General features: G+C 34.8%; 2 long non-coding RNA genes across 3 annotated transcripts in view; one reads left to right on the top strand and one right to left on the bottom strand.

The window, feature by feature from the left end:
* The window catches only part of LOC149133528 (uncharacterized), a 118622-nt gene that overhangs the window by 19690 nt on the left and 71816 nt on the right, over positions 1-27116 (top strand). The gene's annotated exons all lie outside the window — the stretch shown is intronic.
* The window catches only part of LOC128248892 (uncharacterized), a 147079-nt gene continuing 124771 nt past the window's right edge, over positions 4809-27116 (bottom strand). For both annotated transcript variants that reach the window (XR_008265039.1, XR_016243387.1), the window contains one exon: positions 4809-5001. This is a non-coding gene — a long non-coding RNA (uncharacterized LOC128248892). The remainder of the gene's footprint in view (positions 5002-27116) is intronic.

Below are 27116 nucleotides of genomic sequence, written 5' to 3'. Positions count from 1 at the left end.
ATACACCTCGTTAAAATAACAGTTCTGCAATGTAACTTCTCATTTTATAGAAAGAAAAGCAGCTAGACGGATGAAATATCTTCATTTATATAGAAGATCAAAAATAAAATCACAGATGGAAAAAAGAGAAACGAACACGCAGTACAGCGAGAAAAGTATTAAAAATAACCGTTAAAAAATATGGATGCATAAACGCTCTCGGGATCAAGGTATAGGAAGAAAGTCAGCTTCAAGCAATCCGTAGTAAATATATAAAAAATAATAAAAACTTTCAGGGACAATAGTGGTTTACTGAGAAGAAAGGTTGTGGATTTTTTTCTTTTCGCATCGAAGAACGATATGCAGAAAAGCTCTTTTCATATTCGACGGCAGGTGATCAGTGTTGCCGGGTGTTTTGAATCTTCCATGTACATCCTTGTGACAATGTCATCTTTAATTTTATCAAGATATACTTGGCCTGAAGAGTAGCCGGCGGTATACACCTCGCTTCGATTTTTTCCACCCGCTATGAAAACTATATAGCCCGGATCTTACCTACTCAATTCCATAACTGTTGTATATAGAATTACATAATATATAATTGTGACAAAATGTTATCAGAGTTAGTGAGAGTATTTCATGCCATTTCTCTTTAACAGCTCAAATATCGCTACAGTTGATTTATCCTTTCAGTTGACCTGATTCAGTGGAATACCAACCACTATTGATCTGCAGAAGTGTGTTGGATTGACAGAAATGTTTTAAGAGTGAAATCCTACTGGAATAAATGTGTACTGTTCTCTTATGAATATTGTCAAATTAAAGTACCAGTGAATTACTCTGGTCATCTTTTACCACACATTTAACGTCTTAAGAATCATCATAGACGAACGGAATTAACAGAGCTTCATGCAAAATACCTTGTGGTATTTAGTTAGATCCCTTTACATTTCAGGCTGCCCCACTCCATGCAGTATTTGACCGCCTGTGTTTCCACTCTAATAACTAAATTTCGTTTATTCGACATGTTGTTTGGTCAATAGCAGCGTCTCGATAGCTCATGTATAGTGTCTGGCTTCTCCCTTTTTCAAAAGAATCAACAATGTCACTGATGCAACAGTGAGTCTACATCACCAGTTAGCAGAATATGCAATTTTGTTTTAATTATAGTCTAATCTAACATATTTTATTTAACTTTAAATACCCTACTAAAAAACACGAAAGTTCTAAAAAATACTTCTCTGCCTTCTGTATATATATATATATATATATATATATAGTGGAAAATAAATGGAAAATTTGATAAATCAGACCAGCTTACTTACGCAGAAACTGTCACAGTTCGGACATGTGCATATTCTGTTACAATGTACTTGGCGAGTATTTTACCTTCATCAACTCCACAAAGAGAAGGTCCAATTCCATTCCGAGATTATTCGAACACAAATATACGCAAATACAATTTACTTCACATTTTTTTTTCATTCTTTAGTGTATAGCTGGTGTATATGTCACCAAGCGTGATATCACACACTCCCTTGCTGTATATCATACTATTAATGGTTAATTCATAACATTCTAAGCAGTACATATGTTTTCGTGATTTGAGAATGAAATTTAAATATGAATGAACTGATGCTGGAATCCAGGCAATTTCGTTTTCACGCAATTCTTATGTTGCGGTCTCCCCGATCTCAAAGGAGATACGGCTTGTTGCTCATCACACATTGAGATAAAAATGGTGAAGAATATTGATTACATATATAAGTTAAATCTCATACATTAGTAGAAAAATTGCCCCCATTTCCGATTTTTACGAATTCATGGAAACTATTCTTGACCTGCTAGATATAGCATCAAAATATCCCTCAAATTACACGTTAGCGTCTGAAAAAAAAAGCGGAGTATATTAGTGATTGTAGTTTTAGATATGCTATACTTAAAAACAGAGAGCAACAAAAAGAAAGGATGGTGATATAGAAAGTTCTTTGAACAGAAATCTGATCAACCAAGGTTGACGAGGAGCACAACAGCAAAATCTGATACTTATTAAGCAACCCTGATACGATGAAAGAAAATTAACCATTAAAGGATTTGAAATACATAAAGACGTAAAATATAGCACTCTGCGTATATAAAGGCGTAAAATGTAGCATTCTGCTCTATTTGTCTGCCTGTCTGTTAGTCTCTCTCTCACTCACTATGTCTGTTTGTCTGTCTGTCTGTCTCTCTCTCTCTCTCTCTCTCTTTCTATATATATATATATATATATATATATATATATATATATATATATATATATATATATATATATATATATATATATATATATATCACTCTTTCTTTAACTTCGTCTAATTCATTGTTCTAATGACAATTTTTCATAATATTTGTTAGTCTCTCTCTCTCACCCACTATGTCTGGTTCTCTCTCTCTCTCTCTCTCTCTCTCTCTCTCTCTCTCTCGCTCTCTCTCTCTCTTTAACTTCGTCTATTTCATTGCTCTAATGACAATTTTTCATAATATTTCTGCATATACATAAATGCGAACCGTGACATTCTGTGCTGCTGTAAATGCATTTAATAAATCTGCAACATTTGTTTAATATCCATTCTTCTGTCCAACTGTTTATATTACAACCATATTCTTCGGTACACATTTTTCCATAAAATACTATTGAAAACATGGCCGTCTTTCATGACATGTTCTGATCCAGCAGTTCACTCTTTTCACCTATTCGAAGATATTTCAGGAAAATATTCATACTAATGCTAAAGCTATGTTTGGCTAACTCCCAGATGTTCTGAAGAACCATTCATTTAGAATATCTATTCCTACCATATTCATCCATATTCATTGAAGTGAATATCTTCTCTCTTGCATGCACACACACACACTAGCAATCTTTTATTATTTTTCTCCTTACAACTCCATGTTTCTGTTGCTCCTTCTCTTATTCGAATACCATATTTGTTACTGTATGTCTTTCTGACTTCTCTCTCTCTCACTCACTCTCTGTCTCTCTCTCATACACTTTCTCTGTCACTCTCTCTTTCTCTCTTTTTCATTCTTTCTCAATCCCTGTAAATCATATGCTGATTCCTGATATGAGGCCAAATTCCACTAACTTGCTAAGTGAAGTCTTTGTTCCATCACTTGGCTCTCTTTCGAATTATCATTGAGCGCCTCATATTGTATTCATTGAAGATATCCAAAAAGCGTAAATCTTTAAACTAAATGTAGATATCTACGTGTATGTCTGTCTGTCTGTATGTCTTTGAATATGTGTCTGCGTCTTATGTTTGTTTGCGGCTGTCTTACTGTGTGAGTATCTTCTTGTGAGTGTGCGCACAATTGTTTGTATCTTACTTTTCATATTACGCATTATTTTTCTATAAGTATGCAACAGTGTTTTTATAAAATACAACAGTGAGCAGAAAAAAATGTTTCAATTGCTTCAAACGGAGAGGTTTCAATTCTTTATTGGCATAAAGGGGCAGGATATAACTGCCCATGAAAATTTAATATTAGAGATCATTTACCAATATACCGTTATTTAATTAATCTTAAATTACACACAGTGTTGGTTGAAATATATAGATTTAGTGTGGTACCAAAACAAAAGACACTAGCATGGGAAGGGATATTTGTGTCACGAGCCTGCAAAATACAGGCTCATGAACCTTCAATGTTAGTCGTATGAAACCCGGAACGAGTAACAACACGCAGAGCCTCACCACGACTGAAATCTAAACAATGTTATATAATTACAAATACACATGCATACACACACGAATACGCATACATACAGATAAAAACGCGCACACACACACCCATACACAAACACATATTATTAGTTTTCTTTTATATCTTACATGTTTCATTCATTTGACTGCGACCATACTGAAGCACGGCCTTGAAGGGTTTTAGTCGAACAAATCTACCCCAGGACTTATTTCTTAAGCCTAGTGCTAATTCTATTGGGCCCTTTTGCCGAAATTCTAGGTTACGGGGATGTAACTACACGAGAAATGGTTGTCAAGCGATGATGGGGGAACAAACATAGACACAACAGCAGACAAACACGCACACACACACCCACACACACACACACACACACACACACATATATATATATACAGCAGTCCTCCGTCAATTTCCGAGTGCCAAATCCACTCATGAGGCTTTACTCGGCCCGAGGCTGAAGTAAAAGACACTTGCCCAAGGTGCCATGCAGTGGGACTGAAACCGGGCTCGTGTGTTTAGGAAGCAACCTTCTTAATAAACAGCCACGTTTGTGCCCACAAATATATGCAAAAGTAGATCGTCAGTAGATCATATATCCGCAAACGAAGCACGCTCTAATCGATGAGCCGTCTATAAGTCTTTATGAATGCGAAACTATTGGTCACTCTATGACCGGCCATATAATCAACATCCTATAGAATCATGTATATATATATATATATAATAGCATATTGTTGTGGTCATATGAAAGTATAAATATTCGAGAGAACGTGGAATAATTCATTTTGGAAAATCTTGAAGCACATAGTAATTTATGAATAACAGGATGTAAATATTGGGGTGAGAATACCTTTTCGATAGAAACTGTGGTAGGTAGACTTGTTTATAGCCTTATGTGTGTGCTTCGGACATGTTGCGGAAAGAAACATAATATTATATAGTATATGTGTTTATATGACTAGATAGATAGATAGATAGATAGATAGATAGATAGATAGATAGATAGATAGATAGATAGATATAGACATACATACATATATACATATATTTAGCTATACATGCGAGAGAAATGCAAAACAGTGTACAAGGAAAAGAATACGTATTTATTCATTTTGTAGCTTTGCAGCTAATGTGTGTATGTGTATATATTTTTATACATACACACGCACACACACACATATGCAAAAATATGCGTGTGTAAGTATATCTAAATACATACCGACATACATAAGAATGTATCCACCATGATAGCAGAGGTGACTCGAATCTTCGAATCTGAAAAATTCAAATGAAACCTCATAAATCCAATTATTGTATCGTAAATCTGTGAGAAGACACGTTCTGAGAAACCGCACAACATGTTATTGCAATGATGAAATTAAAGGAGAAAGCCTAGGTTCACCTCGCTACTTGCCGTCCGCCGCACAGAAATTCAATCAGTTAATCATATTGTCCTCACATCTCGCTGTCTTTAAACGTGATGAGAATCTCAGAACGAAGACATTATATCATCTGTGAAATGTGGTTTTATGACCTGTGGCATCAGTAATCCGTAAGCATTCGTTGGAAGTGTACAAATGTACACACCAAGACATGGACAGCTTTTGAGTCGCGTACAAGCTACAGCCATTGTGGTATACACTGTGCGTGAGCACGCACACATACGTATATATATATATATATATATATATATATATATATATATATATATATATATATAGCATATACGTATACGCATGATATAACATACATAATTTTTTATATATATATATATAAATGTATTCATGTATGTATATATGTATGTATGTATATTATATAATTCGGTAAATAGCTTTGTTACAGCCTATGTTGTTTTAGTCTTGAGTTACTAACAAATACATCCAAATTGGACCACTGTTGCTCAAAATAAAGTTTAGAAATTGAAAAACTTTGATTGGATTTCGAATTACTAGTTATTGCTATCTTATTATCCTCCTCCTCCCCGCCTCCCCCTCCCCCTCCCCCTCCTCCTCCTCCTCTTCATCATCATCATCATCATTATCATCTGCTTTCAATTCTGTTTCCATTTCTTGCCAAGTGTCTTCCTTACCCCTAGGGCAAAGAATCTCACTGCATACATTGGTAGGCCAGTAAAATAAACACCAGATTCTTCGTTTACAAAGTTATGTGATAGAGAAAATGGGGAAGAAAAACAGAGAAAAAGGAAAAAAATAAGAAATAAAAAAAGGAAACAAACAAAAAGGGAAAAGAAAGGAAAGAACATTCAGAGCGAGAATTCTGTTCTTAGTTTGTCTGACGTACCAGTTAACACAATCTTTTGCACCGCTTGCATTGATGGTAAGCCAGGGATCATTCTTAAATAATTATCAGTTTCTGTTTTGATCATTCCAAATGCTCCTACAATCACTGGTATTGTAACCGTCTTCAGATGCCACATCTTTTCCATTTCGATTTGCAAATCTTTATACTTTTAGAATTTAACAAATTCCTTTGCAGAGATATTATGGTCACAGGGTATGCTCATGTCAGTCACTAAACAAATTTTATTGTTTTGGTCTTTCACAATATCTCATTTATTAGCTTTGATATTCCGGTCTGTACATACTAGGAAGTCCCAAAGAATCGTTACATTTTCTCCCACAGTTACAGCCTGAGGGTGGTTCTTGTACCATTTGTCAGTAGTTTTGATTTTATGAAGCCTACATATTACCCAATGTAGATATTGGTCAACTCTGTCATGACTTGATTTATACTCCACATGAGATAAAATCAGAGATTAGATGGTCCACTTTTTTCAATTCCATCGTCTGAGTATTGTCACACTGGGCCTATTCCATTTTCCATCACATTGGCATGCTAGTTCCTGGTCAATAAGCTCTGATCTTTAACAGCCTAGATAAAGCCTTCGCTCTCTGCCTTTAACTCCGAGCTCCGTTGCCACTGATGACTTGTTTCTGGTCTACATCAGCTTGTTTGCTACGGACACATATTTGCCATGCAGAGGTTTTTGTTCCCACCTATCAGCCAATTGTTCAAACGCATTTTGCTTTGCTCTTGATTTCACGTTCCTTGCAACTACAGTTGCCGCACTTCCATCATTCTGATGCTGTTGTTGTTGCTGTTGTTGCGGTTGAGGCGGCGAACTAGCTGAATCGTAACCACTCCTCCCAAAATATTTAACGGCATTTCTTCTGCATTTTTGGAGTTCAGTGCCATCGAGGTCGACTTTGCCTCTCCTCTTTTCGGGTTCGACAACATAAGCACCAGTCGGGCACTGGGGGCGATCATATCGACTTGATCTTTCCACTAAAAGTGCTGGCCTTGAACTAAAATTTGAAACCATTTTTATTATTAATTTATGTGATTCAGTAATGGATTCAGGGCACAAAGATTCAGTCCTTGTATGGTCTTTTGGGTAATATGTACTTGTATATTTTCACCCGACCACATATCTCCATATATTGGTAGTTTAACTCTGACAATCTTCGTGTCATGTGTTACAACATTAACACGTGGCTAGTAATTACAAACCAGACTTCAACGATGTCACCAATGACTTTTAAAGCTGGCCTTATTGATTTTTCGTCACGTATATTGCTGGATTTGTCTAAGAGGGCAAATTCTCCAGATTCATGAGAGTGTCGTATAGAATATAGAATATTTTGCAGTGGTGTAATTGTTAGAGTCAAATCGGATATCTTGCGGCTACGTACATCTCCAGTTCAATTTCATTTCTTATAAAGGAAAATTTCTGTCAGGAGACAGTGAAAAACAGTCAACCACTAAAATGGTTATCCTGTCCATTTATGAAGAAACAATTAAAAAAATACCTGCTGAAAGGTTTTTTCTCAATTGTATTTTTCAAAACAAAATAGAGTGCCATATTATGTCATCTCAAGCACGATGTTGAAAATTCGATACCGCATATCAGGAAGAGCTACCTACAAATGGAACTTTGGAAATGTAGAAACAAAGGCTTTGTTATTCTCTCTCGCTCGTCTGATAGCTTCGAGAGGCCGACAACTTGTTTTTGTTACATAATAGAATCATTAGATTTCTATTTGTCTGTGTACACTATATCCAAAGATTATCTGTTGCAACTCATATTTTCAAAAGATGTTATTGATCTGGAACTTAAATTACTACCATTAAGACAGACAGAGATACATGAATTCTAAAAAGCAAGCCTGTATGTGTGTGTGTATGTGTGTCTGTGTGTTATTGCATTCGTTTGAGTGTGTTGCTTTGTTGCTGTTTTTTTTTGTTTTTTTTGCCTAGGACAGCCCTCAACCATACTATTCTCTACAGATATGTCAATATTTTATAAATAAAAGCGAATAGATTTTGCGGCATAATATTTTTATCACTCCACAATTTAACCGTATGATTGTTTCGGTGGGCGTTCCGCGTCAAGTACTTTAAAATTATATGAAAGAAAATGTTCTTAACATAAATTGTTTTGATTTGCAGCTCGTTTGGGCAAACTCTCAATGCTGAATACTTCCTTTATGAAAATAACTTTTAAAAAGTTTATGCAGTTTAAAATTGCTAGAAAACTGCTTCGAAGCCTGATAAAAGAAAAAAAGATGTGCGGACAGATTAGTTGTTCAAAACAACAACATGAATTCAAAGAAGAAGAATATCTGTCATGATGATGATATTAATAATAATCATAATAATAACGACAATAATGGTATTAGTAATACTTGTGAAAATAACAACAAGAACAATAACAACAACAATAATAATGATAATAATAATAATAATAATAATAATAATAATAATAATAATAATAATAATAACAATTATGAAATCTATTATTTTAACACTAGCACAACAGATGCGGGTAACATTACAAGGACAGTTTGCAATTTTTTCTAGGAGGGTTACATAAAAGATGAGTGAGAGAGATGAGATAAAAAAAACATACATACTATACAAAATATGTGAATACATCTATGAAGCAGTCTTCCTAATGGAGAAGAATAACCAACCAGGAGCAATCAAGGAAACCCACATACCCAGGAACATCCTCGTCCCCCACTAGAAATAATGCACAAACTCTCCAATCTGCAGGCGCATGCTTAATGTTGACCTATTTTTGCATCCAGCTTTTGACAAATTTATCGAGTTAGAATGCTTGTCTTTGCACCCTCAATTCGTTTCCAAGTGGAGATAATGGCATGATGGAAGAGGAAAGTGAATAGTCATCAATCATTTTAACCTTGTCCAACTCACAACCTCATTCAGCATAGTAACTAAACAGAATAGCATAACCTACCCTGCTTTAAAAAGGCCGTGGTAGGACGATATTCACGGTGGACTCAACCAATAGCCAAGTGTGTCCTGCACGAGACAAAAGCTTTTGACATCACTGCAGAAGTTACAGTGCTCGGCCACTGCAAGGTGTGTGCAGTTGGATTTTGTCACTTTGCGTGCATCTCGATCGATACTTCCTGGCGGCATTTCCTTGCATGTACAGTTTATTTCCAATTAACCGTGTCCCTTGGTAGCACTGTTAAGGTAAAACAAAAATACAAGGAGCCATTGGAAGTCGGCATTGAATCTTATTTTGCTGTACTTATGTGAAATAGTACGATAATACAGCCTGGAACGAATAAGGAAGATTTCTCTAAAATACGACATAGGTCTCTAGCGTGACGATAACCTAAATATCACCTAAAATATGTATGGACATGAACTTGACAAATTCAGGAAAGGTCTATATTTAATAAACTACCTAGGGGTATTAAATCCGAACAATAGAAAGCACTATTCTATGGAAAACCAAAAGAATTATCCTCATATAGAAACCTAAACTAAACCAGTTGCCGTTGATGATCAAAGACCAGTCAACGATACATAATATTATCTGACAAAGGCATATTCAACCATGTAGCACCAATGAAGTACTACAGGGAAATGTGCTCAGAGAGTAAACTGCTGTACATTCTTAAGATTCCTCAAACAAACAAAAGAAAAATCATCTGGTTCAACCCACACATTACCATAAATGTAACAAGTGTAGAATACACTTCCGTAAATTTTTTTAGCTTGCACTTTCAAGCATAATACACATACTTATAAAGTATTTAATAGGAACAGCGTAAAACGTAGCTACAGCTGCACCAAAGTTAAAAACCATACCTTCCAATCATAAAACAACATTCCAAGTATCGAAAACGCATAGACACAAATATATACAACCGTAGCAGAATAAATATACCCATCACATGCAAATTTTACATTAATAAATAAAATCTACGAAGCAGATGTTCAGCAGGCTTTAAAAAGCATTTATATGGGCACTATTAGTGAAAAGTTCAGAAACACACAGTACACAAAAACAAATATATTCACACACAGGAATATACTGCAAATGCATCATTTCTGTCAGAAGACATTGGGTGCGGGATAAAAGGGAGCAACATATCTGAAAACATATAATGGGAAATACGAGAATGCACATCATCCTGCATAAACTGTTCTGAAATCTCTCTTTAATATATATCAGATAAAGAAACCATAATCACACAGAATACACAACTAGAAATAACAAGAATGATAATATCTCACACTGCAGATACCAATAGAAATTATTCTTCGAAACACTGTCCGTACTCCGAATATGACACGCACGTGGACCACGATCCCTCACATAAAACGAGAAGGGAAACAATCAAACTGCAGCTTATGAAAACAAATTAAACATAGGTTACACAATACTTTGAGTAAATAACGAAGTAAATATATAGTCACTATATGCCAAATGTATAGCAAAATATGCATAAGGAGCCACACTGAAACACAGAGGAAAGAAATACACACCAAAACAAAATTTACAACAGAAAGAGAAATCTAGAACATACTCTGGTTCATAAACGAATACAGAAATATAAACACCACCTTACAATAGTAAGAGAGAAAGAGACAGAAAAATAAAGACTGAACGCAAAGCGCAAACCGATGAAAACATACTAGCATGCGACCATACATACAGCACTGAATATTTACTAGCAAGGGTGAATTGAAACTGTTAATGCTTGAAGATCGCAGTGGCATGAAACTCGTGTCGCTAAAAAACAAACTGTTCCAATGAGGCCTACGCTATACACCATACATGTCGCATTTCGTTGTTTTCCTTTCTTCGAAATTCAACACTCTCGTGTAAATACATACACATGCGCATGCGCGCGCACACACACACACACATATATATATATATATGCATAAATTTGATTTGCGTGTGTATTATGTATATATATATATATATATATATATATATATATATATATATATATATATATATATATATATATATATATATATATATATACACATATATATATATTTAAATATATATGTATATATGTATACACATACATACAGATATACACATATATGCACACATACATATAAACATACATATGTATATATTTTTGCTTCTGTAGATGTTCGTTCGTGCGTTTAAATGATTTAGTTTTATTAGAAAAAAATAAATGTTTGTGTTGTTCATTTATTTTATTCAGGAAGTGTGTCTGTTTGAATGATGCAATTTGAAAATAAAAGTAAAATAAAAATGAACATGGAAAAGATTGTTGCTTTGATATTAAATCTCATTTCCTGAGGTAAAATTTGAACATCTCACAAAGGGAATTTGTATATTCTTTAGTATATTGGAAAAACTATCAAAGTGTTATGATGAAATAAAAAATCATTTATATCTAATCGAAGAAGACAAATGCATCTTTTAGTTTTCATATTTTAAGGTCCTTTTTTCTTCATAATCGATAAATGAACACGATACATTATTATTATTATTATTATTATTATTATTATTATTATTATTATTATTATTATTATTATTATTATTATTAATTTTTTTTCAAACATTCTATCATTGGGGTTATGCGAATTCTCTAAACCATGGAATTGCATAGCACATTCTTTTTTACTATTTTCATATGTTTTTATTTCTAAGTTCAAATCGCGTTGAGGCCATAATACCCTTCCATTTTTGGTAATATAACTACCAGTTATATACTCTGGTAGTGTTGATTAAGCTTTCTTCAGTCTGTATTTATTGAGAAGCTGTGCTTATATTAGGAAAATTTTCTACGTATTATTGTCTAAATGTCAACACGTTAGACCGAGGCATGAATGACGATTAATATTAGCATCATTTACACGTTGAAATATTTTCCGATGATATATAGAATATACATTCTCTATAATCTGTGTGTACATAACATATTATTCATCTACTGAGGTTCATACAACTTTATAAATCATTTTTTCCAAATATTTTAACAATACACCCAAGTTGTAATTGCTAGTCTGGTTTACAAATTATTTAATATATATTGAGTTTAATATTTTATTATAATCAATTACTTTACTAAAATTATTGCAGTAATATACTGGTTGCCCCACCTGAAACCATAGTAGGTAGTGAAATAATAATAATAATAATAATAATAATAATAATAATAATAATAATAATAATAATAATAATAATAATAATAATAATAATAATAGTAAGGATGATGATGATGATTATGGTAGCGGCAGCAGCAGCAGCAGCAGCAGCAATAGTAGTAGTAGTAGTAGTAGTAGTAGTAGTAGTAGTACCACCTTCTTATATTGGTCACAAGAGCCGAACACAAAAATAAATAGGGACAATGCAAAACAAAGGACACTTGGGATTCAACAGAAAAATCGACTAAGCAATAAAATAACAATGACAAGTAACAAGAAAAGTCTAACAAGTCAAGTCCCCAATAGGCGTGAGATCCACTCAGGGCCACCCAAGACACGCCACACATCTTGGTCATTCCGAAGGCCAGGAGAAACTCGGCCAGGCACAATAGTCCACATTCTGCTTAAAATCTTCTCCGTTTGTGTAGTGATTTGAAATCTTTTTTTTATATAGTTTCACCTAATCTATGTGTAATGCTTCTAGGATGGTCACTATTTACGTTAACGTAGCTTATGCTGCTATTTGGATTATTGTAGGGTTTATATATCTCTGTTCCTAGAATAAGATTAACATCCAAGAATTTGACGAAATTGTATTTGTTTTCTATAGGTGTCTCCATCCTAAAGAGGTTTTTACCTATTAAATTCATAATGCAATTTAATTGTAAAATATGAATGAAATAGGAATTGAAACATGCGTAGGAAACATGAAGTTGACTATTATGTAAATAAATTGATTATTTTCTGTGTTCACACTCTCCATTTTCTATATATTGTGTGTGTGTGTGTGTGTGTGTGCGTGTGTGTGCGTGTGTGTGTGTGTACAGAAAGTTATATATATATAGAGAGATTAGCTACATTATTCATTTGAATCTATGCACATCAACATAGGTTTCACAGTCAGGTATAATGTGTTGGTAGGATACAGTAGATATATAAATACTAAATCCAGTTTAACCATAGATCCAGTTCAGTCTGGTTCTAAGAGCGGCGTAGGCGTAAAAATAGTCACAAATGTAGTTTAAAATTTACTGCAGGCTTTTCGACAGAACGTTATTGATGAATTTATAGATTACATCATAGCCTAAATCCATCATGTTCAGGTAAAATCTTAAACAGATATAGACAGGTAAAGTGAAACCTTGATGAAGACATATAGAACAAGTTCAACATGCATCAATAATTTACCTTACCTATATATACCAGTTTAAAATTGTGTCTGATGAAAGTGGATTTATAGTTTAATTTGATCTTTGAATACATCAATCTACTTTTACCCAAACAGCTGAAATACCTTGTAGACCCCCATTCCCCATTTTGTTCTTATATATATGTATTTGAAAGTTTATAAGACTTACTTAATACAGTTTTTGAAGTGTAAAGGTGATTATTTTTTAAATTAATTTTTTAATGATGTTATGAAATCTTTTATGAGGATTTTACTAAACTTTTGTGGGGAAGACGATTTTTCTGGTGTGTAAGTGGTTTCATTTAATCTTTCGAAACACGTGCTCTTGAGGGCTGGCGACTGCTGGTCCTGCTTCCTGCAGGTGCTTTTGTAGTAAGAGAAAGAGAAAGACTAAGAGTTTACTAAGTAAGAGAAGAGAGGTTGAATGTTTGCTTTAAGGAGAGAGAGTCACTTCGGGGTATGTAATTTTTATTATTATTATTATTATGAGAGGCCTTTTACTTACGATTGAGAGAGCATATGAAAAAGTATTTTCCGTAAGAAGTTAATTTTTGTCGTTGGGGGACTTCGTGACGGTCATTTACGTAAATTTAATGTATTCCCGAATATATATATATACATACACGCACATACAAACATACACACACACACTCAAATATATATATATATAAGAAATTAAAAAAAGAAAATGCACACACTTTACATAGTTTTAATATAATTTTTGATATATTTTATATGCGTATATATCTTATATATATATATACATTTATATGTATATATTTATATATTATATATATAAACTTATATATGTATGTATGTATTTATGTATAGTAGCAACACCAACTTAGAAAATTTTTACCTTTCATTTCGAAAGCACAAAACTTTTATCTCTTTATCATTTGAACTTTCCCTCTCACATCGTCTAATAGTATTCTACTAGTAAGTTTATATTTATTATAATAACTGTTTTCTCTTCTCAACTAATTCGATAGTCTAATTTGTTACAAGTAATGCACAGAGTTTTTATTAGCTACTTATTTTATATGTGTCTCCAATCATTTTAAAGTGACTACTTTAGTACACACACTCACACACTCACACACACACACATATGTATGTGTGCATGCATATGTATGCCTATATATATGTACATACATACACATATATATATATATATATATATATATATATATATATATAGACATACTTACATACATACATACATACATATGTATATATATATATATATATATATATATATATATATATATATATATATATATATATATATATATACTCTACGTCTACTTTTCTATGGTGTATCCTGAATAACATTTTTTTCTATATCGTCTTATCAGTTCGCTTGAATACTCTCTTGCTTGAAAGCGCTATCTTATTACTGGTTGAACTACTATAAGAAGTTTAAAATTTTCTTTTTAAAATCTAATTTTATTTTGAGAATTAATCTAACGCACCTACAATACTCTGTTTTAATATATTCCTTCATTTTAGTATGATACGTTATTTCTAGTTCATAAATTTCCATATATTTGTATTTTGGGGGCATCATCTAACTCTTTAATCTCTGTAACATTATCTTAAAGAACTTTCTGTGTTTTTACCGCTTGAGGCTTAACATAGCTTTCTAGTTTCCATCTAATTTCTTATTTCTTACTGAATTCTTAACTATTCTCGTGAGGCGAATCAAACCAATTATCTTATCTCTCATATAGCTATACATCAACCATAAGAATGTTGCTGTTGTCGTTGTTTTTTTATGAGCAACTATCGCCAGAACATTCAGGAATTTTTATTTATTATTGCAAAATATAGATATTTGTGTAAACAGTTTATAGTCCCGCAATTATGACTGTAAAAATTTTCTCATTCTTTGATATGAAAATTATTTTTAATGTTACTCAGTTTTCTTTGACAGAGTCTGATACATTGCATTGGTAATTGTTTCAGATATGAAAATCAAATTTCGCATTTGAGAAACAATTATTGCTGTTTATGCAAGTAATTCGAGTATATACCAACTTCCATAATGCTCCTTTTTAATGTAGAGTTGCTCAGGGAAGCTCTTCGACGTTTGGTATTTAGTAGATTTTCTTGAAAGGATATTAACAATATTAAAACAGTGTTAAAACTTACAATTTTATCTTTTCCTTCATTTTGTTCTTTTTTTTTTTTTGCTTTAGGTAGAAACGGTTGTATGTACATATAAGTAAACAAATATATAAGTATAGTATAGATAATGCATGTATGTATAAGCAAGCATGTATGTATAAGTATGTATGCTTGCACATATGCGCGTACGCACGCACGTATGCATATGATTTCATATATGTATGCGTGAGTGGGCGTAACTATTATTCTGCTCCTCTTGATGCAAACAAACTAAACAGAAACAAAATATCATTGTAAACAGATTGTCATCAGAGAAACTAAATTTATTACAAAAGTCTATTTCTGTTTGATAATGTACTCTGATTTAGGAGAAGAACAGAGGTGAAAAAGAGTCGATAAAACGGTAAAATGGCATCGATAAAATACGTAAATGGAAAGTAATTGCTTTTGAAATGAAAAATATATTCCAAGAAACATACTTGATCTTGGAATAAAACTCTACATGATTTTGAACTCAGTGGCCTTTTGTTGTATCGAATAGCAAGTTAGCATGTGATTAGTGAATACACTCTATCGATATAAAGTCGCGAACATTATTATTTCTGATTTTCGGGGCATAAACTGTCGATAGGGAATAAGTTAAAATCAGTGCAAATATATATATAAATATAGATTGGAGGCAAATTTATTTGTTTGAACCACAATCGTTTTACTGCTATTCTTTAATTTTTCTCTCTGGTTCTCTGCCTCTCCCTCACTCACCCCCTTTCTCTTTCTCTCTCGTCCGTCCCACCTCTCCCGTTCTCTCTTACTCTCCCTTTATTCTCTTGTTATATATTTCATTGCTGCCATTTCTGTTGCTATTACTGCTACCACGGTGATTATTATTACTATTACTATTACTATTATTATCTTTATTTTTAGTATTGTTACTGCTAATGTATTATTATATATTCTACGTGTTTGTTGGTTTTCTGCCGTTTGTTTGTGGTTTGGTAGAAATCGTTAGAAAAACAAATACAGTTATACAACCGTCGAGGTGTTTCAGTACATTCCAACAATATTTTCTTATGTTTATTTATATTCATGTTGCAATCTCCTAAGAAATATGTAATCTAGAGTGAAGTAAGTATAAGAATTATAGAGAAATACAAACGTATAAGCAGAGATTGAGACTGGAATGTGTTCGATTACCTTAAGTCACTCTCACGGATTATTACTATGTATTAAGGTAATATCCCAGAGATATTATTTTTTTCTTAATGACATGTGATTGAAATGTTTGTATCTTATGGAAATATATTTGAGAAAAAAATTATTGAATCTCAAAATATATCATTGAGACATACAAATATATTACTATGTGAGATGACTATATGGACGTAATATTATAACGATGTCTCATTGATGTATCAAGAAAATATTATCGATTTACTTTGGTTTAATATTTGCCACATCATTCAGATATCGCTGTAACTTACAGATTGACCATATAATATTACATCTGAATTGGATACAAGTGAGGTATCATTGTATGTTACAGAAATATCTACGAGATTTTATAGTTTATTAATGATGTGTCATAGAGTTATTTCTGGGCTTTAATATATATCGCAGAGACATTATTGTATGTTTACAGAATATCTTTAGTATACTACTGTAATTTACGCGTATATCGTAACATATTTGTGTCAATTCTATAACCGACAGGGTCCAGTGGGCCCGAAATCAGTTCTTTTGAGCATAAAGACTGATTGGGCCGTTACGTTGGTAAAGCTTTAAATAGAATTAGCGTTAAATCACGAATATAAGGTGAAGTAAATTCTATTTAGATATACAGTAATTTCACTGTGAACGAAACTCCATTGCTCCTACCTGTTAGCAACTCATTGGATAGCACTATTTAAGAGCTAAGTTTTATCCAGAGAAATAAGGTAAGCATTTAGGAGGATCCAAAGAATAATTCTGCTACTACCAGAATGTCTTGGTGACGTAACCATTTTAATATCAACAATGGAAAACCAGCTACGAGGGCGTGCTCTGTGCGGTCAGCCATATCAACTCCAAATCACACAATACCGTCTATATATAAATTAAGGGTAGATTGAATAAAATATGACATATAACTGAAGACAGTACAGGATATCTATGACTGTAACGCGTTTGCATTAAATTATCATGATTATAACTATCTTCAGGTTAAACAAGCACAATGAGTTTGTTGGTGGTCCGATAGCGCCGTTTTATTTCAGTCGGTAGTCTTACTGACACATCGTTTCAGAAAGTTCATTCACTTTCATGAAATAGAAATGGATACCCAACAATTTTATTTGCCACCTACATACGGAAATTTGCCGTTTAGTTGAAAACAAAGAGAAATATTGTTGAACCAGGAAGCTTCGCAATAATATAGATAACACAATACTTTTTTCAATGTCTAGATGTGTCTATTTAAATCCGCCGAAGCTGGTCACGATAATGAGAAAATAATTCACAGTCCATCCATAAAGAATAAGGATATTTAACTCTTCAGAAAACCTTATTTGCTTAGTGTTGATAACGGTAAACTAATATCTTAACTTAAGATACTTTAAGAGGGTTTCGGTTCCTCGTTGGAGCTTATATTTACTTCACTAAGACATTGATGTTTTTATCGCATATCCTCATCTAACACTTTAAAAATTATCAGTGTTCATGCTTATACATATACAGTATCTCTGAAACATCTAGTGGGATATAGACTTGTAGTTGCCTCATGTGTAATACGATTACCTGACTAAATAAGACTATATTCCATCCCCCGTACATTCTTGAAGATAAATGTACGCAACGCAACTGTAAGAGCTACAAACATTGAATCACAAAGAAATATTTGCTTCGTCCCTATATGTAATGCTCTACATAGAGTGTAACTTTGGAATGAAGAACTATGACATAAAATTATGAAAGAAATTGAATAGTGTTGGCAAATACACACACACGTGTGTGTTTGCGTGCTTACATACACGTAGTCATTAAAAATTTTGGCATAAGGCCAGCAATTTAAGAAGTGGTACTTCAATGGTACTTTTATCGAGTCCGAAATGATGAAAGGCAAATCAACACACACAAATATTGTCTAGTGAAACGTTTGGCAATATTTTGTTATTTGCTTTATTCGTCTATTGCAATAAAAGCTGCCTAGCATTCAAAGTAGAGGCCATCGTGTTGCACTGTCTGAAATCACCTTTCTGTGAGTTGTTTGATCTCACACGGATACACCTTTATAGAACCTTCTACCTCCTCGTGGTCGATGAAGCATCACGAGCGCAAGACGTGAACCATGGATCAGAACAAGTTATAATGCGCGAGAGCTATGTCCAGATTATAAGTTGATTTGGCATCAGTACCATTCTCTCAAGTTCCTCGAGTTTATTCTGGGTCGTTCAAGTGGTATGATGTCATATGTTGTCATGCTGCAGAAGAGTTGCTTTCTGTTGAGCAATGCCGAGTATTTATGACGCATAATAGCATATATTCGCTCCAGTTGTTCGGAGTATAGGATGGCTCAAGCGTCTTAGCCGAACCCGTAGTGAATTATCCCTTGATGATTCTGACAGATGTTTCCTTGTGCTGGAAACACCCATGTTTTGCGACTTGTTTCGGAAGCTGGCATTTACTTAACTATTGCCTAAGTTAGGGTTAGCTTAGGAAGAATATCTCCCTCAATCGATGTTCGTTATAATGAACTATAAGAGTGCAAATATTGCCCCTCATCCTACTAGTAATGCTCATTCTACCACCACCCCTCACACCATAGTCAACTTCCTTTGTTATAAGAGTGTATTTTTATTATATTACAAATCTTATTAATTCCCTAACTTTTTCCTCTTGAAATGCTTTTGAATTTTTATGTATTTATTTTGTACCGCGTGTGTTTAGAAATAGTTATTTTCATGTATAAAGGCGATCGTGTTGCTAGCTCTCTGTTGTTTCTTTGTACTTCGTTTTTTTTTTGTTTTTTTTTGAAAACGTCCGTAAGAAAACCATCTCATTTGATAATTTGATAGTGAATTGGAAAATTGATATCACCTTACGGAATTTTGCGTTACGGCCAAATTTTTAGGAACGCATTACCTCTGTAAAGCGAGGGATTGCTGTAGTTGAAAACAATATCCTTTAACATAAAATTGCAAATACTTTCTTTTCTCTTATGACGGGATTATAGTTTTGAACAACGGCACTCACATCACATAATCAAAATATCATTGACTTACTTTGCTACATTCATTTAGTTTATTATGAAGCTATGTAAGCTATGAAAAATATGTAACGTCAAAGTTGAAGAATTATGGAAAAGAAGCATCAAGTATATAAATTGCGATTACCTGAGTTTGAGTTTGCTTCCTAGTTGACAGAGATAATCAGCTTTTCTTTTGACATTTAAAGAAACGAAAGCAGATCAAATAACAAAGTCAATGATATATGTTAGGTTGTCTATAATCATAATCTTTGGTGCTCCACAGTCTGCCACCTAGAGTTTCCTATTTGCTGAACCGTTTCGTAAATACCACTAACAATATTTCGAAGAGTGATGGAATAGATGCTTTCATAATATTTCGAGGTGATATACTAGAATTATTAGAGCGTCGGACGGTAAAAATCTCGCAAAATTTGTTGCAATTAATCCGCACTCTGAGATCAATTAACGTCAAGGCCAAATTTGTCTTCCACCCTTTCGGGATCGATTAATGAGTTGCAAAGCAGGACTAGCGAAACTGTAGAAATTTTGGATTAGATTTCAAATCTCAAATCTGCCTGCTTGAATGATAGACTTAAACCATGGCTCAGTTTAAAAACTCCACGTGGCACGTTGTGTGCGTCTAACAGATTCCAACGTAACGCAAACTCGGAAATATTTGGGTCATTACTTCGGATTGAAAATATCTTCCTCTTTATACACCAGCCTTAGAGTACCTGAAAAGTAACATAGGCACTGCGTTCCCTCTTGACATATACATATAGAATTACCAGTATGCAGCATTTCAGTTCCATAGTATTATAAGTTAGTATTTGAGCTTGGCATTATATTTGAGTATTCCACCCTTGTTTCAACGAATTGGCGGTCTAGGGTCGATGGAGACGTAGATGAAGGTGAGCAGGTTTCATTGAATTTCTTATCTTTTATCAAATTTTTATTCCTGAAACTTGATCAAATTGAGTGATCACAAAAGAGACGCTGTTGTCCCGAACCAGATGAGTATTCCATTTGGCCGTTCTATGTGCAGGAAATAAGAGTAAATCACATTTACAACAAATGCTACTCTTCTGTCATAATAAATTACATTCCGTAATGTAACTTTAGGTCCACTTTGTAAGAAAATTAAATTAAATTGTTGACGACGCTGGCCATCACAAATTTCCTCTTGCTGTATTTTGCCTTTATATATTAGCTAATAAATATGACGGGATAGTCACGGCTACAATGTATTTTATCATAGATCAGCGAGATCAGAGCACAGAAGTGAATAACTGCCTCCAATAACAACTAACTTGGAATACAAAGGATGTTTTTGGTTAGATTGACTTTAGTCATAGCTCTTGTGAGACAGAACTAACCAGAAGTTGTACAAGAGCAGCAGCTGCAATAGCAACAGTAATAGCATTGAGTATTTGGTGTATAGTGTTGAATAAGCAAAGGAGGCGTAAAAAGAAAACAGCGCAATTTGAGAACCAAACTGTTTAGACTAAGTCTGACCATCAAGATAAAATTATCTGCAAGGGTGGTACAACGAATACACTATAACAGGAAAGCGAAGTTGTCAGAGATACAGAGATACAAATAAACAACTATAAATACTGAAACACTGAACCTATATAAAGAGAAAGAAAAAAAGTTTGAGATAAACAATGAATAAACGAAGTAAATAATTGAAGAAAGAAACAAATGAATAAATAAATGAATATATAAATAAAGAATGGAAGAAAAAATTAAAACAATAAAGAATTAAATACAAGGGAAAAATAAGACGATTCGCCGGAAACGCCTCATTTATGCAATTGTATGACAGTGAGATCTACCTCGTTTATCATTAATTGTAACGGTCAAATGAATATGCATAAATAATATGTACAAACATAGATATAAATATACGTCCATATACACAACTCCACCATATATATATATATATATATATATATATATATATATATATATATATATATATATATATATGTATGTATGTATATATATATATTTGTATATACATCCATCTATACATGTGTGTTTGTGTGTCTGTGAGCTTTCCGGCGCCTCCAATCCGACCCCTCCACCTCCCACATCTTCCCTAATCGACCCTCCCCTCCTTCAAATGAGCCCATAACCTACGAGACCTCTTGGTCCACAGCTTCTTCCCCAAACCAACCTCCCAGCCTGGCTCGTTCCCTTGCTCCCGCCCACGCTGCCGCACTTGCCCTTACCTCTCCAACACCACCCTCCTCACCAGCACCCATCACCGACCCTATCGCATCACCGACTCCTTCACCTGCACTTCCACTAACATTATCTATTGTATCTCCTGCTCTCTCTGCCATTCTCTGTACATCGGACAAACGGGGCGCCGCCTGGCCGACCGATTCGCGGTACACCTTCGAGACATCAACGTTGGCAATGACACCCCGGTGTCACGCCATATCCGTTCTGCCGGTCACTCCTTGCAGCAACACCTGTCTGTGTTTGGATTGTCCATGCACAGGGGCCATCCGGACTCCCGTTTGCGCCGTGAACAGGGATTAATCTTCTCTCTTCGCTCCTTTGCGCCATATGGGCTCAACTCCCCTCCCCTCTTCATCTAAACCCTCCCCCTGCCTCTCTAACCCACCCTCCCTCCTACCACCCATCTCTCCCCTCTCCTCCCCCACCTCCCCCCTCCTACTCCGACTCCTACTTCTCTTCACTCCTACTCTCTTCACTCCCACTTGTTTTCACCCCTACTCTTTCTCTCCTCTCTCTTACACTCTCTCACTCTCTTCTCTCTTACTCTTCCCTCTCTCACTCTTACTCTCTCACCCTTACTCTCTTACTCTCTCTTACTCTCTTACTCGCTCACCCTTACTCTCTTCCTCTCTCTCACTATCTTCTCTCTTCCTCTCTCTCTCACTCTCTTCTCTCTTTCCCTCTCTCTCACTCTCACTCTCTTCTCACTCACTCTCTTTCTCTTCCTCTCTTTCTCCCCCCTCTCATACCCACCTTCCCCCTCTCTTAAATCTACCTCCACCTTCCCCTTCCCCCTTCATTGTCAACCCCCCTCATAAGCTCATCCCACCCCACCCCAACACACTCCTACTCTACCTTCCCACTCCACCCATCCAATTCCTTACACCCACCACCCACCCCCTACCCACATGCCCCTACCTCTACCCCCACCCTCAGCCTAACCCACACTCCACCCATGCCTACCCCACCTCCCAACACCCTCACATCACGCCACGCACACACTACAACTGACCAACTCCTTTCTCCCCTCCCCATTTTCACACATGCATACGTCAAGATCACCAGGATTCTATCTCTCACACACACAGCCCACGTTCTTCGATCACCCCTTTTGTTATCTCTCTCTTTTCTTAGCTCTCCTGTGTAAAATTTCTAACTTCCGGTCAGCCATAGCTATGATTGACCGTTGACCGAACACTATTCAATTTTTTTTCTCCGTGTTTTTCTCATTGTCTCCGTATTCTTTCTGTTGAAGAGCTTAGCTCGAAACGTTAAAGACTTTCCGTATTCCCGAGCGTCATACTAATACATCCTTTTGTTGTTTACACCACCTGTCCTCGTCTGTTGTTTTTTCGTACTACATTCTCCCATATATATATATATATATATATATATATATATATATATATATATATATATATATATATATATATATATATATATGTATGTATGTATGTATGTATGTATGTATGTGTACAAATTTCCAAGGTAATGAAATCACGTCTACGTTCATTGGTAATGCGTTGAATATATTTAATAAATATACACAGCATACTGCATCCTAGATAAGTATGCCTTCGTAGTCGTTTACATTTCGCAGCTTGGCTGACATATTTATGTTCATGTATTGGGACCTATAATAAATTTCAGGCAGTCAAATATTTACTTAATTAGTAAATATTTCATTCTTTTACGTATTATTTATCTATCAATTCACTATCAATAATTATGCAAATCAAGCTTGATATTTCATCTCAGTCCTTGTTTAATCTTCTATATAAGTAGCTACAAGCTAGCAACCATTCTGATTACAGACAATGAGATTATATTTTATTTGATAACTCGCCAAATAAATACGAAACGACCAAGGAAGCATTCCAATATATCCCTGATTCTGCAGAATAGCTATTACCACTGCGTTATTGTGGTTTTTTCGTCACTTTAGAGGTAAATCTCAATAGTATGAAGATAAATCTAGTTGTGCTGAAGAGAATTCTTTAATGCCCTCATAACACTATTTGTGGGTCAAGATGAGAATACACCAAGGCCAAGATGCATTCCTTCAGAGCATATCACAAAAATGATTTAGTGATTCATTACTATGTCTTGTATACGAGAAAAATATATCGATATTATTCTTCGAACTGCTAACAACAGTTTGTAAATTTATGTAAAGCATACAGCCAAATTAAAAACATAAATAAACAAACGAATAGCTTGACCGCTAAAGAGTTAACGCACCGATTTCACCAGAACCGTCTGGAGTGTTTCCGATTAACCTTAGAGCCTCAGAGCGGAGCTTGGCTCAATGCGGGCAATCAGCTTGATAACGAATGCCTGCGCATCAACGTCTCTCTGGTATCCAGATTTGTGAGTCTCATGAATTCCGCAGCAGTTCTGTTGTGGATTCTTTCAGTTTGCACCCATTGCCATGCTGTCCATAGTCCTGGCCGCCTTCCTTGCCATACCACGCTTAACAAGATTATAAGGAATGGCCTAGAGACCGCATGCTTGCCTTCCCAACTCGAGCCAGCTGGACTAGACTGAGGGGACGGTATGACAGTAATCCCGTTATGTGTCTGTAGGCCTTTCATCTGGAGTGCCACATGCTGTGACAACTTCTCCAGCGGCAACTTGGTGTCAGCTACCAACCCAGGTTGATAAAAAATAACAGTCATGGTATTGGTCGCTCTCTGACAGGTTTATGGTCGAGGCGGTGATAGTTGAAACCTCCTGCGTTCTTGACTCCAGACCATATCCCTGCTCACCGCTGTCGGGAAAGAAATTACTGTGTGCAAGTGCGAGCCCCGTTAGTCAGTGTGGTTGTTCCCAGCGCATCTCCCTCGTGATCCTTCGAGGCAGCGCCTTTTTTCATTTTGTCTGCTGGTGCCATGAGAGAAGCTTCCATATTGTGAGAGGCATTTTCTTTCTCTTGCTACAATATATTGCTAAACAATTATAGTAAACCCTTAGCAATGTGACATAACTGGATGATGTTGAACTAGGAACACAATCTAGCAAAATAGATGTGATGGATAAGGTTCGATTGCTTTTATATAATAGCAACCTTATGCTCTGAGCTGCCTGCTATTTCCATTATCCATATCAGAGGTACTTATAAAAATATTTACTCACTGGCAGTAAATATACCAGGGAAAAAAAGATTTAAATTTGGCGGCATCACTGGCGGGAGGGGTATCGGGAATTATTGGGTAACATTAGCAACATAAGTAATGCCAGAATCAATGGCATATTAGCAATATTGCTGTAGATGTATTGATATTGTTAGGAACAGAGATAATTATAGAAATATATGTTACATAAGTAATAGAGATAATGGTGAAATAGTGGTGTCATTAGCAACTGTGATACAGTTAGTAATTCGGGAGGTAGTGGTAGAAAAAATAAAATATCTGTAATACATTGGGAAAAAACTGCGGTAGCTTTATCAACAAACGTGGGAGAGGCAGAAGCACATATATTATTTGCTGCAGTATTCTAGTTACAGTAGTAAATTCATAATAAATGACTTGATTATCGACGCCTTAAATCATCTCTCTCTCTCTCTCTCTCTCTCTCTCTCTCTCTCTCTCTCTCTCTCTCTCTCTCTCTCTCTATCTATCTATCTATCTATCTATCTATTTATCTATCTATCTATCTATCTATCTATCTATCTATCTATCTATCTATCTATCTATCTATCTATCATCTGTCTATCTATCAATCTATTTCTCTGTCTGTATGTCAGTCTCTCTATAGACATATGAGTGAATGCGTTGTGCGTGTGTGTGTACATACATATATACATAGACATCGTAACTTAACTCTAAAAAGCAGATAGACAGACGGACAGACAGATGGATAGATGGATGGATGGAAAGACAGATAGATAGATAAATGCATAGGGGTATATAGATAACTATACATACACACACATATATATACACACATAAATGCATATATATATATATATATATATATATATATATATATATATATATATATATACAAATTAAAAGGGTAAAGCATTATCAATTTATTAATTAATAAATCAATTAACAATTAATAATTTTTACCAAGCCCATCGGTATGAAAGCACCATTATTGGTGGAGAACTTATTTAAAAGCTCATATATATTTATAAACATGCTTTCAGATCTGTGTCGGTGTGGAATGTTACTCGTCCATGCTTGCACAGTTTGCTAGCATAGTCGAATTTATTACTGGAATACAGTACTGATGAAGGAAATTGATTATCAATCATAATCCAGGAACGCGTCTACTGTTAACCTTCGGAATTGGTTAGTTTTTCATTGTTTTTTTCTTCTTGTTTTTGCCTTTGTGAGTTACAAGTGATGCTATTTGTGGGATTCTCAGCTTTTTTAGCTGCTATTTCTGAACTACGGTATATGGTGAAGCAAATATTTGCTGATCCCTTAATTATGTTTATGATTGACCGTTGACTGAACACTATTCAATTTTTTTTCTCCGTGTTTTTCTCCTTGTCTCCGTATTCTTTCTGTTGAAGAGCGTAGCTCGAAACGTCAAAGACTTTCCGTATTCCCGAGCGTCATACTAATATATACTTTTGTTATTTACACCACCTGTCCTCGTCTGTTGTTATTATTTGTATATTCTCCCATATATATATATATATATATATATATATATATATATATATATATATATATATACATATACTCAAATATATATATATATACTAACGAGGGTTCCAGTTGTTCCGATCAATTGAACAGCCTGCTCGGGAACTTAACGTGTAAGTGGCTGAGCACTCCATAGACATGAGTACCCTTAACGTAGTTCTCGGGTAGATTCAGCGCGACATAATGTGTGACAAGCCTGGCACTTTGAAATACAGGTGCAACAGAAACAGGACGAAAGAGTGAGAGAAAGCTGTGGTGAAAGATTAGCGCAGGGTTTGCCACCAGCCCTTGGCAGAGCCCACGAACGCGAATTCGCTGTCCTAACCACTGGGTCATTCATTGCGCCTCCACATCTAAGTATATATATTTATATATGTTAAATCTCTGAACGAGGTATAAACAGTAACTGCACGACAACGTGAAGTATATTTGCCAGTGGCAAATATACTTCACG

The sequence above is a fragment of the Octopus bimaculoides genome, chromosome 10 (genome assembly GCF_046866305.1).
Source record: "Octopus bimaculoides isolate indiv1 chromosome 10, ASM4686630v1, whole genome shotgun sequence".
NCBI lineage: Eukaryota > Metazoa > Mollusca > Cephalopoda > Octopoda > Octopodidae > Octopus > Octopus bimaculoides.
The sequence above is the reverse complement of the archived record's forward strand: the minus strand, read 5'-3'. Positions and strand labels throughout refer to the sequence as shown.